The 14,918-nt window shown below is 38.7% G+C and overlaps 1 protein-coding gene and 1 non-coding gene across 2 annotated transcripts in view; one reads left to right on the top strand and one right to left on the bottom strand.

The window, feature by feature from the left end:
- Positions 1-14,918, top strand: part of LOC124156426 (bicaudal D-related protein homolog) — a 301,899-nt gene that overhangs the window by 200,752 nt on the left and 86,229 nt on the right. The gene's annotated exons all lie outside the window — the stretch shown is intronic.
- Positions 4,061-4,133, bottom strand: Trnaf-gaa. Its single transcript has one exon. It is a non-coding gene; the product is annotated as a tRNA-Phe (tRNA).

Here is a 14,918-nt window from a genome sequence, read left to right as displayed (position 1 = left end):
TAAATCTATCGCCAATAAGCTCTCACTTATTCTAATTTCATTCTAACCAATGGGGTGGGAAAAACGCCACGGTTCAAGCAGGCAGGAAGACAAATTATATGATACAAAGGGTTAGATGGCCATAGGGCAAGTGATGGGACAGAAAAAGTTAAGGGAAAGGCTTGGCTATGTGAAGGGGTTATTTTATATGATTATGGAAAAGTATATTGAGCAGTACTTTTCTGAATCAAATAGGAAGTGACAGGAAAATTATGTACCCGGCTTAAGGAAGTATTCACACAATGATTTAGCTCCTTCTGTCATCAGTGGTGGATCAATATCTGGGAAAACTATTTGTCCAATATGTGCTTTCAACGAGATTTAGACTGCTACTCAAGTTTGATAAATTATAATATACCTATTTCGATAGGCGTTGTAATATTTCAGCTCTAAACATCACTCATATTACAAGATCATTTAATCAACACCTTAGAGAGAAATTTCAAGCCGCCAATTTCAAGACCAATTTATTGCCCTTGTGATCGCAATGACCTTTATTCCTCCAATCTCCGCCCACGCCGAAAACTGGTTTTCTCAGAGCGCACGTATACAATGCGCGACGAGGCATAATCTGGAATCAGAGGAAAGCACGAACGAATGAGGACCAAAACGCTTTCGAAGAACACCAGATTCAATACAGCCAGCAGCAAGGATGAAAATGCCGCTTGTAAACAGTCACTCATAAAAATTTATTACCAAAAATATTGTAATCCAAATCTCGATTACCATAAAAACCGGTCTTTTGGGAGTTTCTTCAAAACCATGGAAGTATTAGTGAGAGGAAGTGATGGATGAAAGACTCCGCGCGGTGCACAAGATAAAATTTTATTACCCCTAGGGAAGGTACTTTCAACATTTAAATTTTGACATACCTCTCATAACCAAACATATTATAACATCTCATTTCATCAGTACCGCGGCATAACTTATTTTAGCACGTATAAAATTGCAGTATGGTGGATATGGCGCGACGCCATAGTGGATTTAAATACCAGTGATTGAGGGTTACCTTGTCAGCTGAGTATTGGCCTCCCGTGGACCCGGGTTCAAACCGAGGCGAGTTTAGAGATTTTTCAGAGATGCCCGATACCTGCTTAAGTATTTTGAGGAGGATATTTCAGGTGCAGCATTTGGTCCGATGGATGGGACGTAAACCCATGGCCCCTTTCGTTAAGAGCAGGCTGATTCCGACTCTGAGTTTCTCTCTAAAATTCCTTCTTTGCCCTTCCCTATTACGCAAATGACTTCATCTTTCCGTCATATTTTCCAAATACCTACCCTCCCATAATGGGTTGCTCTAATACATCATGGGACTTCTAAGGGTAAAACTTCCCATTTAGCCTGCTAATTTTATATTTTTCTCTCCTTAATCTCCTGAATTAACCATTTAATAAGAGAGTCAGGCAATTCGCTAAAGCTCTACTAGAGTACAGTGGCTTCATCTTTCCGTCTTATTTTCCAAGTACCTACCCTCCTGTAATGGGTTGCTCTAATACATGTGAAACGTATTGCGGGGATATAAAAACAGAAACTTATCCTTTCAAGGCCGCAATGTTACGGAGGAAAAAAACGGCGACAGCATCATGATACACATCCCAGCTTTAGGATTGCTTGGGCTCACTCATTTTCTTTTCGTTCAAGGACCAAGTTCTCCGCAGATGAAAGTTTCTCACGCAACAGCGCTGGGTGCTCTGCAAGTTCGCACGGTGTCACTAATACGTGGAGACGCCGAGAAACTGACAATATTACTTTCACAAGAGGCGAACCGGATGAGTGAGAAGGTCCTTGTCGAACGCAACGATTGCACCGACTCCTTGGTCCAAAAAGAGCAACAAAAAAAAGTCACTCTTTTCGTCGTCATAGGAGGTTACGAGAATTCCACAGGGCATTCGTCCACGAAGCGCTCTTTTTGTAGGCACTCATTTTTCACGTGGAGACAAAAAAGGCGTGTGTTTTCCGTTCTGGCCGCGTAACTCCTCGCAATTGGGTCAAAAACTCGGGACGAGGTCTTGGGAAGGCGTCCAGCGAACGTGTTTCACAGTTTGAAACCCGAGCTTACGAATTCATAACGGAGAGGAGTGACTCAGTTCAGTGTGCTTCATATTATAATGAAGCCCATTGGGAGCTTCCACATTTTATCTAACATGTAAAGTCAAAATGCACGCTCAAGTTAAAAACTACTAGTTTATCATTTGATTTACGTAGCACCCATCTCTCTCCCTTTTGTGCCCCATAAAACTACATTCCAGTTGTCTTAATATTCCCAAAAAGTAATTTTTATATAACCATAGTATCGCATGCTTCTACCTCATTGTATACTTGAGTTTTACCTCAGCTTAAATAAGTACAAGGCATGAGAAAAATTAAACTTCGGTGCCTGGAATACTATATACAGTACGAATTCGCATTATATTGAATTTATCTCTAAAATGCTACTACGCAATGTAATACAAATTAGTAACTTAGCAACTTAGATTTTTCCACTTTGCAAACACAAGTGATAAGAACTTATGCAAAATTTGGCAATGGATGTAAATAAGGATCAAGCAAAGAATGGCTAAAAGACCTAGTAAGCCTATGCTTCCGGAACCTTCGACCTTAAAAAAGATTTTCGACCTTTCATACGAGCTTACAATTCATTTTAGTTGATAAATCCGGGAAAGCTGAGTCAATTCTATTCTAAGGAAACTAATGGCAAAAAATCGCGAAGTTCCACGGCGGTACCAGATGTATGATCGTGGAGAATATTACAAAATAAATTTAGGGAATGTAGGTATGAAATTTTACCTCTGTACAGTTATTACCACCCCGTCACGCCAATATTCACTTTGCGTAGTAAACTCACTAATTTTTCACCTTTTACCTCAAGTTATGGTGTGATTATTATAAATAGGCCGTCAATGAACTCCTCCATTGTTATTTTTTCACCCTCATAATTTAATATCGCGATCTCATGGATGGAGGCGAGGACATTTGGTGTGAGGCATTGCAATAAAAAAAAAATAATTACCATAAAAAAATTCTCCACCGAGGCCAACTGCTGGGGATTTAGATTCTAATTTACAGCTTTTCTCCCACAACTTCCCTATGAAAAAAGAGATTCGACCTCCAATACGAGTGTAGTGTTCGGTGTCGGAGAAATATACTCGAAAATCGGGTCAAAAAATTAAAAAAAGACAAACGAATGGCAACTAATATTACAGTGCAATCTTAGTAATATATATGCGAAGATTATTTCCGGACACTCATTACTTATGGCGCGGTAAAATTTCTAGACGGTTTGTACCGTTTCCAGGCTACAATGAATTACGACCTCACGCGCTTTCCCCGTTTTAAAGCTGAAAACCAGTACATTTCTTCGAAAGGGCAATTAAAACTTGCCGTAAGAACCGCAGTCACTTCAATTACCCAGAACGAGCGCAATGCCATTCGCAAAAAAAAGTTTCGCCCTAGAAGAGTATCTCCATGCTACACAAGTCCTTCCTCAGTCTAAAATCGATTTGAGAAGCAGCATAGATTTTCCGTGTCCTCACAAAGGTAGGAAACGAGCTCTCGGGTCAAAGTCAGGAGTAAATTTACTAATAAAATGTATTGTTACAAACAGAAGGTTGCTAAGTATAAGTATCAAACAACTAATGAACTAGGGTTCCAAATATTACAGGGATTTCTAAGTGTAAAACTTCTCATTTAGCCTGCCAATTTCATATTTTTCTCTCATTGGTCTCCTGTATTAACTATTTAATTAGAGAGTAAGGCAATTCGCCAGAGTTCTACTCGAGTAGCTTGCACCTACAGATCATTGTTGATAATCGAGGAAATTATCGATGTACTTTGGATGCTTTGAATTATTTCAGGAAATATTCCGAACATTCGACCAGAATTTGAAACCACTTGCGGAAAAGCTACAAAGCTATCTGTATTCGGTGTCCACCGAAAGGTTTGAAATTGATAGAACGGCAATTTTTTTAAAAACTCACACGTACGGAATACCTAAAAAAAATAGAAGGCGAATAAAAAAATTTGCCGAAACCCGGGATTGAACCAGGGACCTTTAGATCTTCAGTCTAACGCTCTCCCAACTGAGCTATTTCGGCCGATGGGTGAAAGGCTGTTTCATAAGGTAGCAATTCATTTTGTTTAGTTCTGATGTGTCCTGATATTTTTAAATATTGGAGTAATTATAAAATTCTGTTTTATTCAGAAAGTAATGGAATTATTACTATAGATTTCCTAAGTATTTCGCGTTTTTAGCGCAATATGGTGAAGCGCGTCGGACAGTGGCGTAGCCAGGAATTCGGGGAGGTCCAAGACCAGGGGGGGGGGGGATTTTTTAAAAACAAGGTACTAAGTAGAGGGTTTTAAACTAATGTTATCATTTTTTATGATCAAGAAAAACTTCATTTAAATAATCTTCTGTAGATTCATGATTTTTTTATATTTAGTTGATATTTAGTTTTCTTTTGTGATGCAAAGTAAGTGTGCTTTTATATTTCGTGGGGGGGGGGAGATATTCGTACCCTCTCCTCCCCCTTCGCTACTTAACTGGCGTCGGAATATGGACTTAAGAGTATACGAGTTTTATCCAATAAATATGATTTTGAACGATTTTAATTTTTCCCGGTGAATAATATTTAGGCATTCCCCTCTGGCTTTACATTACGGCCACATTAACCTGGAGTAGAGCACTAGAGCTATACCTAAATATGATTTTGTTTATCTACAAAATGAAAATTTAATTTTACCGCCATATCAAATCTCACTTTACCTTTCTTTCCCCTCTGAAGCCTTGACTCAATTTCTCATCAACTTCTGCACTCCATTTCTACGCTCTAATTCAAGTTCCATAAGACATACACATTATGGAACATCATAAAACTCCCGGAGGTTAACAAAAGAAGGCAATGAGTCCGTTTCGATGTGTGGCGCGTCATTTTCACTGCAAACTACAGTGAGTAATATTATTCTAGATGTTGATTATTTATTTTTGAAAATTACTTCGTACGTGTCATTCATAAAAATTTTACTATAAGTTTTCAACATTTGAAAGAAAATCCGCGAGCTAAACAGAGGGTTAGGATTAACCCCTGATTCCGATTCTAACACGCAAAATCATTCGCCAAGAACGTAGAGGTTCGTTTTTTGTTGCTTAATCAACCATTGCATTAATAACCTTATCAGTAGGATTACTTAAGCGCCAAGAATGGTTCACCCATTTCAAAATTTTTGCCACAGGCAACATCACAAAAACATTCATTGGAAAGACAGGATATTTTTTGTGCATGAAAATCTTCCAAAAAAAATGATGCTATTTGCAAGCCACATATTAAAAATAGAGGTGACAGGCCACTGACCATTATGACTTACTACAGTAGGCCTTCCTATGTTGTGCTCACAATCATCAATGCAGCGCATAAACAGCGCAGCGGAGTTGGGAGTGTTGACTTTTCCACGGACACTCTGGGAACTTCCTAACTGTAAAAATTATGACCCATAGAAATCCCAAGCGCCCTGAAACATGTATCCCAGGAGATTTAAAAAAAAGGGGGAAAACCACCTCAAAACATATGCTTGCGCAAACATAAAAACGGATTATCGCAAGCAAAAGATAGCCAACACGCCAACGTTTTTTTTTTGCCCAACTCACTCTCGAAAACTCCCCAGGGAGAATTTCACTCGCAGGGAAAGGTATCCTAACGCATCACGAAGGCTTCCTCACCATATTTGAGGAGATTTTTAACTCGGTTCATCATTTTTTTGTGATAGAAGACTCAACGTCTATAAACACGCCGTTTCTGGCTGGATATATGAGAGTTAAACATGAACAGAATATAATCATTGATAGCTTCCTGAGTTGGAGGGTATTGTTTAAAGAATATGCATGGTAATCGCGCAGATTTATTCGATGATATGATTTACAACATTTCACTCAGATTCGAAGAATACTTCTACATACAAATGAATTTTATCTCGGCATTTTTGGCTGCTCGAATATCTCAAGGGCTGGGCATTGTGGTTGATTCTCTAATGTTCATTTTTTAACCATTTAATTAAATCAGTTTTATCTTTTAATTTCATGATTGCCAACAAAAGATCTAAGAACAGAATTTTCATTTTGATTTGATGCAATAGAGCATCCATCCAGGGGAAATTAAATATCACCACTTCCATTTCTTCGTAATAAAATTATTCGAGACAAAACCTAACTTTGCGATGTAATGAACTTGAAATTTCGGCTGGAAATTCTGTCCTTCTCAGGAAGTGACAACAATTGATTTCACAGCTTTCGTAACAGTCTGTTTTGGGCCGCATTAGTAGGTAAAGATCTATTATTCCGCGAAAAACAAAAAGTGGCTAACCAGAAAGATCTGGCGTTTTCCCGGCGAATAGACTGAGTAAAGTTTTCCTGGGTCTCCAACCGGGTGATAGTGTCCATCTTCTCCGGCGTTTTGTGGTATGACACATTCCTCGTCATCAAGGAATGACGTTGGTGCCATGACCGCATGATTGTGTCGCAGTTGTGGTCTCTTACCATTGGTTGGTGCTGATTTTCTTCCTCAAATGACTTAATATTTTTCAGCACTGCCACCCAAGCACTGATCAGCGCGTGCGTGGAGTCTCTAATGCCGATTTTCGAATCGGATTTCAATTGCCTCTTTAGATATTCTGTCGAAATAATCAGATGTTAGGCAGAGTCTTTCCGCTTCATCAAAATCGATGCCTTTTTTTTACTTGTCATCCAATGTTCGGCTATGGACGACTTGATCGGTTTGGTTTGACCTAATCTAGTAGTGGTTGGGCTAGACGCAAGAGGCGACGATGTTCTTTGAGTCGCGTTTCAGTAAAGTGACTATTAATTAGGTGCCCTCGTCACGTTGGCAAGGTGGCATAAACTATCTATGCCTCTTGTGAGGGATAGACTTCCTCGATGGATGGCGTCTAATTAAAACCAACGGTTTTGGATTATTTTCCCAGTCACTTCGCCGCTCATTCCTGTTAACGGCACGTATGGTCACGAGACATCTCCACCCTTCGCTGGGAAGGAATTCGGAACCAGTTTGATGAATGGGTAGCATGAAGGAAGTCCACTTCTTCGTACAAATCTTCACAGAGATCCTTCCCAGGGAACACGATAGTAGGAGGAACGCCTCGAAGGATTCCGGGTGGAGGAGGGCGGGTTCCCATGGTTACCTCCGCAAACAAGAGGCAAAAATTTGAATCGTTGTTTTTCGGTGAGAACGCGACCGACCCTCATGGTTTTGGGCAAAAGGGTGAGGTGATAATGTGATATTTCTCAAGGGGAACGGCGGGATTGGACGCACGCTATCAGCTTACATCTAGTAGAGATCCTCCAAATTTACACCCTGCACATTAACAGTAACACTAAAACATATTGATACCAAATAGAGATTGCTCATGCACATATATTTAAAAAAGTACCTCTACCAAAAACATGGTAAATTCTTTTAATTTTGAATAGAAAGGCACGACTAATGTTGCAAACAAATGGATGCCATTTATACTTATCAAATTGCCAATATATCGTGTTCAAGTTAAAATGGAAAAAAGTTTCGGAACCATCGGTTGCATTACTGCGGACATTTATGTAGAGAAACGCAAAAATGCAGCCCTGTCCTTGCATTAAGTCAAGGCACTCCAGTTTGTTGTGGTGTGCCTTGGTAACTAATTCATTAATTACGATTATATTCACTGGAAAAGAAAGGAAATTTATCCATGCTTTTTATAATCTTGTTCATTATTAGTCGCTCCGTATATTCATGAACTTTCCTGGTAAATCATTTTCATCCCTACCAGCCAGGTAACAGTACATTAATTTTGGTGCACATTTGTCTGCGTTTTGTAGGTATTGTGTTGTTTGCGTTAGCAGCTTAAAAATTAAAAATATGAAAGAAAACTTTTTTATAACAAAAAATTTATATAGATGTCAAATATAAAGTAAATATATATTTTAATATATATTATTTACTCTCTTGTATTACTTCTCGCTAATTAATTATATTTTATCATTGTTATTTTTTGTAGCAAGAGTCAATTTTTTATCATTAACTGCAATTTATCGTATTGCAATCTCTTCACCCGGCTTGACAAAAGTAAGTACACGATTTTTCGCGCTTCAAAGACTATGCTCCCATGGAAACGCTGATTTTTAACTTCTCGATGCATCAACAATGTAGTGGCGCTTCAACTAGCCGAAGCTCTGAAATAGCTTTACAAAAAAGGAGCATGCCCGGAGGCCGAGTTACCGGGGTCTGTCATTATCCCACCTCAGAAGACCGCAGCCTTCGACAGCCTTCTTGAGCCATCCTTCTCTTCCTTTCCTTCCGTCTCCCACTCACTCACTCTCCGTTTCTTCGTCTGCCTCACGGCGGCGGCAACCACAGTTATGCCTTGCACCCACCGGATGGCTCTCACTCGCCGCAGATACAACATGTACAACCCGCACCTCCACGCCACGAGATCGCGCGACCGCACCACTCTCTTGCATCCATTCCCATCATCAGCGATTATTTATAGCGTGCACCGTTCATCATAAAAGACGCAAAAACATTAACAACACACCCGCACTACCATACCGACGATTTCCGCGTAGAAGAGACATCTCTATTTGAATCTGGTTGACCATTAAAAAAATCACGGCAAGTTTTCTTTCCCAGCGAAGACAAGGAAGTGGAACTCTATTGGGAAAGATGCTTGATACTCCTAATTTGATAAGGAAGGACGCGATTAGATCCTCGGAGCGGGGCGTGGGAAGCAATGGCGGCACTGATGATTAATTATCTGAACATCAACTGCTATGAACCGAACGCATGGAACTGCAGATTTAATGAGCTAGAGTAATCGATACCATCAGCATAACCTGAAGACTACAAGGCAGCATATGATAATTATATATATGGGCAAAATTGGCCATCACTTTCTCCGGGTATTTGTTCTTAGTCGCATCTTTTGATAATTTTCCTCTTTGCCCTGCAACAATATAAGTATTTCCACCGGATATTAAATAAACGAGTTTCCAACGTCACTCAAAAATTAAAATTCCTTCAAGATATTTCAGTGAATACTTTTGGGGCAGTAGAGGAAGAAGTCTAATTTGAAACGGCAAATATTTTTGTAGATATTTAGGAACATATACACTATTCAAATGCCTACGTCCAATAGATTTTCTTTCACATCGGCTCTTCGGACGAAGTCTTTTCTTTTATCTATGTGACAGAAAAAAACCTCTTAGAAGTATACCGAAGACAGATGCTGATAGCTGCAGTAAAAAAAATTGACCGAAATAGTGATATTTTATTCAAAGAGAATTCCTTCTGCTGGTGTTTATTTATCTGAACATGTGCGCGTCAATACGCTCGACGTCGGCCTTCAGTATTATCTGTTTATACGAGTACATATAAGATTATTCGAATGTAAGCAGGATGCTGAATACGAGGAAAAATATATAAACATACCTTCCTGAGCCTTCCCAAAATTGAGCAGAGAAGCAAGAACGGGAGCAGGTTGATATTCTTGTTATCTGAAATTCTCTCCATCTGTAGGTTCACTGAAGTGGATTGAATTTGTTTCAATTAGTAATAATGAATCGTAAATTACAGATCTCGTTACTTCTATAATTATTTAAAATAAATATCCTTTAAATTTAATTTTGGGAGGTAAAAACCCAGAATCATGAAAAATGCAATTTATTTTGATTTTGTATTCATCTTGTGAGTGAGACATAAATATTGGATTGAATAAATATTTAATTGACGTATAAATCTTATTGAATGGGTTTTATCATGGGGTTTTTCTTTCCTCTGTGGCAGTCAAAACTAAAATTCTGCTGTTTAGAAGAATTGTATGAAAGAAGAATGCTTTCATTCGGCCCGAATGAACTATTGGCATGGACTAAAGAAAATGAGAAACCTTCTCTTCGGACCAATTCCAAACCCAGACCTTTCCTTGGGAGCAGACAAAAATAAATTTCTGGTGTTTAGAAGATATATTACAGAAGAATGCTTTCCTTCGGGCCAAATTAGCAAATTATATCAAATGGAGAAAATGAGGATTTCTCCAGAACAATTCAAAATCAGTAGGTACAAATTTCTATGGATCGCTTTGGGATTACATTCGAATTGAGAAATATTCCGTGAGCAATACAGTATTCGCAGCAGTGCACCGAGAGGGTAGGATCCGACTGATTCCCTTGCGGAAATTCCCCAGGCATCCTTGATGCCTCATGAATCAATCCCGAGGCGGGACCCCGTGCCTCGGCTCTTCCGGAGCCCCTGCAAATCACTTATCGCCGCACGCGGTTCCCCAGAGCAGGCGGGCATTGCCAACCGAGAGACGTGTTTACGACCTCTCCCGGTTCCCTATACCTCCACTGGGAGGATCCAGCCTCTCTGGAGAGTAGGGATACTTGTTCTTTTTTCATTCCGAACACGCCTTTCTCGCTTCAGACTTCTCCCTCAGCAGTTTCCCGTTTTCCCGCTTGGTAGTTAGCACCTTCTTTCGAGTGAGCAGTGAGCTCTGCGCTCATCACCAAGTTAGGAAATAGTCATCCAAGGCTGTCATTTATCTGAGAGAGGGAACATCTCAATCGTTTTGAAAACCTAGAATAGCGGAAGTGTGGCCCAATTGCATGCAATACAAGAAAATTAAACGGGAAGGAAGCGTGATTCCATTTAAAGGCGATATTAATATAAATATTTTAACTAAGCCCGCTCTTTGCTGGCTTTAAAGTAGAGGTCATTTAACTAGCATCCCAGAAGGTGAAAGTACTAGAAAAATGGTAGGAAAGGCTAATATCGAAGATTTCTGAGATTAAATTCAGCTGTTTTAAATCCCCTAGAGCTTATGTCCGCGGAGTCCGATGTTCTAATTGTCAGATTGTTGCGGAAAATCGCAGCTAACGTCAATTGTTTATAACTTACGCAGTCCATGATGCCGGTCAGTTTTTCTCTGGCAAAACCCTCATTGCATCATAAAAAAAATGCATCAACAGTTCTGTCTCCATGGCTGGAGACCTCATATTAATGGCATTGTTTATTGCATGCCAATGTTTTATATCCTCAAGGGAGTGGAGACGTGTGAGAATTTATTCTCCATTCTATTCAAACAAATACACAACTGAGAACAAATTAGTTTTTGAAATATTGATAGTTGTATTCAGCAAGACGTATAGAATAGATTTAGTTATGTAAAACAGGGATCTCAATAACTCTCTAGCCATGATCTCAAAAAAGAACCCATTGCCGTCTGTTCCCTCCATTTAAATTCCCTTTAATCGCTCGGATTCCAATCCTCTAAATACGCTGAACCATCTCTATTCCTCATCCTCTGAGTTGCTTTTCTATTTCCGATATCATTCCATTCCCACGGCTTAGTTCAATAACGACTAGTTAAAGACAGCGCATGCAATTTTAAATTAGTTTGTAATCGAGGTCAAAAACCCTTGTGCTAACCACGTTGCAATGTGGTTATTCGTCTTCCGCCTCATTCTCCGTTAATTACTTGCTCGATACAACCTTAAAAATGCTGTTGGTGGGAATAAGTGGAAGTTAGAAGCTCATTTATGCTTTCTAATGAAGTTCTTTTGGGTTTCCATCCAGGCCGGGATGCTTGAAGGCTACCATCCTCATCACGGTTATATCTGGTCAGTGACTTCATAAAGTCTACGTTGGAGTTAGAGCCCTCACATGACGTGGAATCAAAAATACTCTGTTTTTCAAGCAAAATTTGTGATTCGGAAATATTCAAGACACAAATAGTTGGGTATTTCGCGTGCATGTGAAGCCAAAAGTTGTGTCTACCAGACGCCAGGCCTTTTTCTTTCCTTTGCCCACATTGCATTTTCATTGTTAGGAAACTCGTATTCCTTGCATCTTATTATTTTATGATTTCGAAATGGTTACCAATATGATTGTATGTTTTATCACATTTATGGAATAAATGTTGATATTTTGTTGTTTTTGGAGTCTGGTAGACGTCATGCGACAAACTTAAGTTACAATACGTTACAAGCTAATAGCTTCGTGATATTCATCGCAAAATCTTTAAATACGTTTATAATTTAAACTAACAACTATTAAAATCAGTAGATTTTGGATATTCGTCTTACTGCTACGAATTTTATATTGTATTCAATTTAACACCTGAATACAAATATTACTGCGAAAAATTTACTATGTTCTCACATAATTTGAGTGAAGTTTGACGTATATTACACTGTTTTCCCCTCTGCTGCATGCGTTTATGGTTGCTTATTACATTGATTTAGATGCATAATACTAAACGTAAACATGCACATAACAATTTTGTGGTTGCATCGAACAATAACGTTCCAATACGATAAGAGAAATTTTATAAGTAGTGAGTTTTAAGTTTTTTTAAGCATTATAGAAGAGTCATATAATCAATTTTAGAACCCTAATAACTCGAATCTCGAGATCTGGACACTCCGGGAAAATCGACAAGCCTGACACATTTTTTCCTCACACCCATAACGAATTTTTGAGAGGGCTCGGGCCCCCTCAAGCCCCATGGAGTCAGCGCCACTGCGTCCAAATTAAACATGTTGATAAAATTTCAATCAAAGAAAAACTGTGAGAAACGTCACAATAAGTAGTAGTCAGTCTATAATAATATTACTACAAATATCTCAATCGTTATTATGCATACATTTGTTTTCCATTCATGAAATTAAGTATTCAATGAATGATTTACTGTAGTTGAAACATTTATTTCTACTCTCATGCATTTAGTTTAACCAATGCTAAGTGGTGTGTGTGAGACGCCGCGCGACAGACAGCGTTCCAAAATGTGACACGACAGACGAAGGGTTAAAAATCATAAGGACAAGTCTTATTTTATTCTTCTATCGCTCGTGACTTGCGGAATATAACTTAAAATCGCGAAAACCATTGATTTTACCGAATTGTCGGATAGATAACGAAAAAATTACACGGAGAGAAGAAAATAACCAGATTTCAGAAATAAAGCTGAGCCTCGATAGGGATGCAAGCCTAAAAAAAGAGATATTTGAACGAAGGATCGCGGCGACTCCAAATTAGGGCTCGCGATTTTTTTTTTTAGATTGCCGGCACACGAATTTTGAGACAAGCCCGTCATTCACGGCCACTTTATCTGCGGATTAAGGGTTCGTCGACCCGATATCGGATCGAACGTACGAATCGAACTTCTCTCTGCAAGGAGTTGGGGCAGCTCTCTATTTTTTCCATCAAATAAAAATACACTTCCCGAAAAAAAGGAAAGCCGTAAAAATTCTCGTAATTTTAGAAGAGGGGAAGTTAGCTCCGGAGGTTGTTGTGGAGTGTAGTGGTGTGTGAGTGTGTATCTTCCTCCCTTTCTGTTTTTTTATATTCGTTCTTGATCGAGAAATTGAATCGAATTGGAGCCGGCGATCGTATCTTTCCAGACTTCGCTCTCCTCCCCAAAGTGAGCATGCATTTGCTCATCCGCTCCCTGATATTCTTTTATTTTTCATTTCTCTTTTCCGGAGGAAGAGGAAGTTGTAGTTCGCTCGCCGAGGGATTTTACCGGGTGGATGACCTAACAGGCGATTTTCCGTAGGCAACAAGTTTTTCTTTAGATGGTTTTGGATCTACTGAAATCGCACTAAAATATTTAATTACGTCGGAAACTGCAATTACTGCTCAGGCTTAAGTGGTAATTTATTTTTCTTTAATTTTTTGATATTTTGATACACTCGTAAATAAAGGGAAAATCTTCTGAAAATCAGTGCCAGTAAAAATGCCATGAATGTTTCCGTTTCCTCGCCAATTTATATAAGCTTTGTAATTCCGTTTCCTCAATTCTTGTGTGTCATAACTATTCTTCTTTCTAAGCTGAAAATTTTTTGTCGTCCCTAAAAAAATAATCCTTTTTGCAGATCACCACCCATAAGGTAATATAATGAATAACTTAATTAGAATGACTCTCTTCGCACAAATCTCACTGTTTATCTCCTATTGATGGTGATTATGAAAGAGATAATACAATGCCTACTACAGTGAAACCTGGATAATTCGAACTTCTTAAATTCTGAATATTCTGTAATGCGATTACTTCTCTTGGTCCCTAGCATTTTTATTCAAAAATGCTAAAAAATCGTGGATAATTCGAATGTGTCATATTAAGGTATAAATTATAATCTGCGACTCAAAATAATTTTGAATCCATCGGAAAATATGCTTTAATAACGCCATTGTTAAATGGTTTGTGTTAGGTAAAATACGTGCCAGCGTAGAGTATGATGCCTCACCCTTCCCCTCCCACGCGCCGCGCCGACCGTTCCAAACCGATTTCGTAGTTTGTTGAAACAAATATTCCTGTCTTAAGGTTACTTTAATCTTGTTAATAGGCTTTAATCAAAGTATTTATATTTCAATAGTGTCAATTTAATAAAGAGTTTTGATTGGATATTTGAATTTTATTGTTTTGGACCTATTTATTAAGGACTTTCATTCGAAGTTTTGGATAATTCAAAGTTTTAAACTGATCCCTTGATGTTCGAATTATTCAAGTTCCACTGTACCATTAGCTTTTATTCCATATAATTGAGTCCCATTAAGCCTCGTTTACATGCTGCGTTTACCAGAGAAAATAGATTCGTAAGAGATACACCTTCATAATTTCGCTTCTTAAATGTGAAAACTTGCACGAATGAACGAATCATAGTGGAATTTGAAGTTCCATTCTAAATTTCTGACTTCCCCGATTAATTTATTACGCATATGCACTTCCAGGTGCATTCATCGCTTGTACTTGTTTACTGAAGAAGAAGAAGGTTTGAAACGTACACCGTCAGTTCACTCTTAGAAATACAAGACAATGAGACGATATCTTCCGTCCCAAAG

The sequence above is a fragment of the Ischnura elegans genome, chromosome 3 (assembly GCF_921293095.1).
Source record: "Ischnura elegans chromosome 3, ioIscEleg1.1, whole genome shotgun sequence".
In the NCBI taxonomy this organism is placed as follows: Eukaryota; Metazoa; Arthropoda; class Insecta; order Odonata; family Coenagrionidae; genus Ischnura; species Ischnura elegans.
The sequence above is the reverse complement of the archived record's forward strand: the minus strand, read 5'-3'. Positions and strand labels throughout refer to the sequence as shown.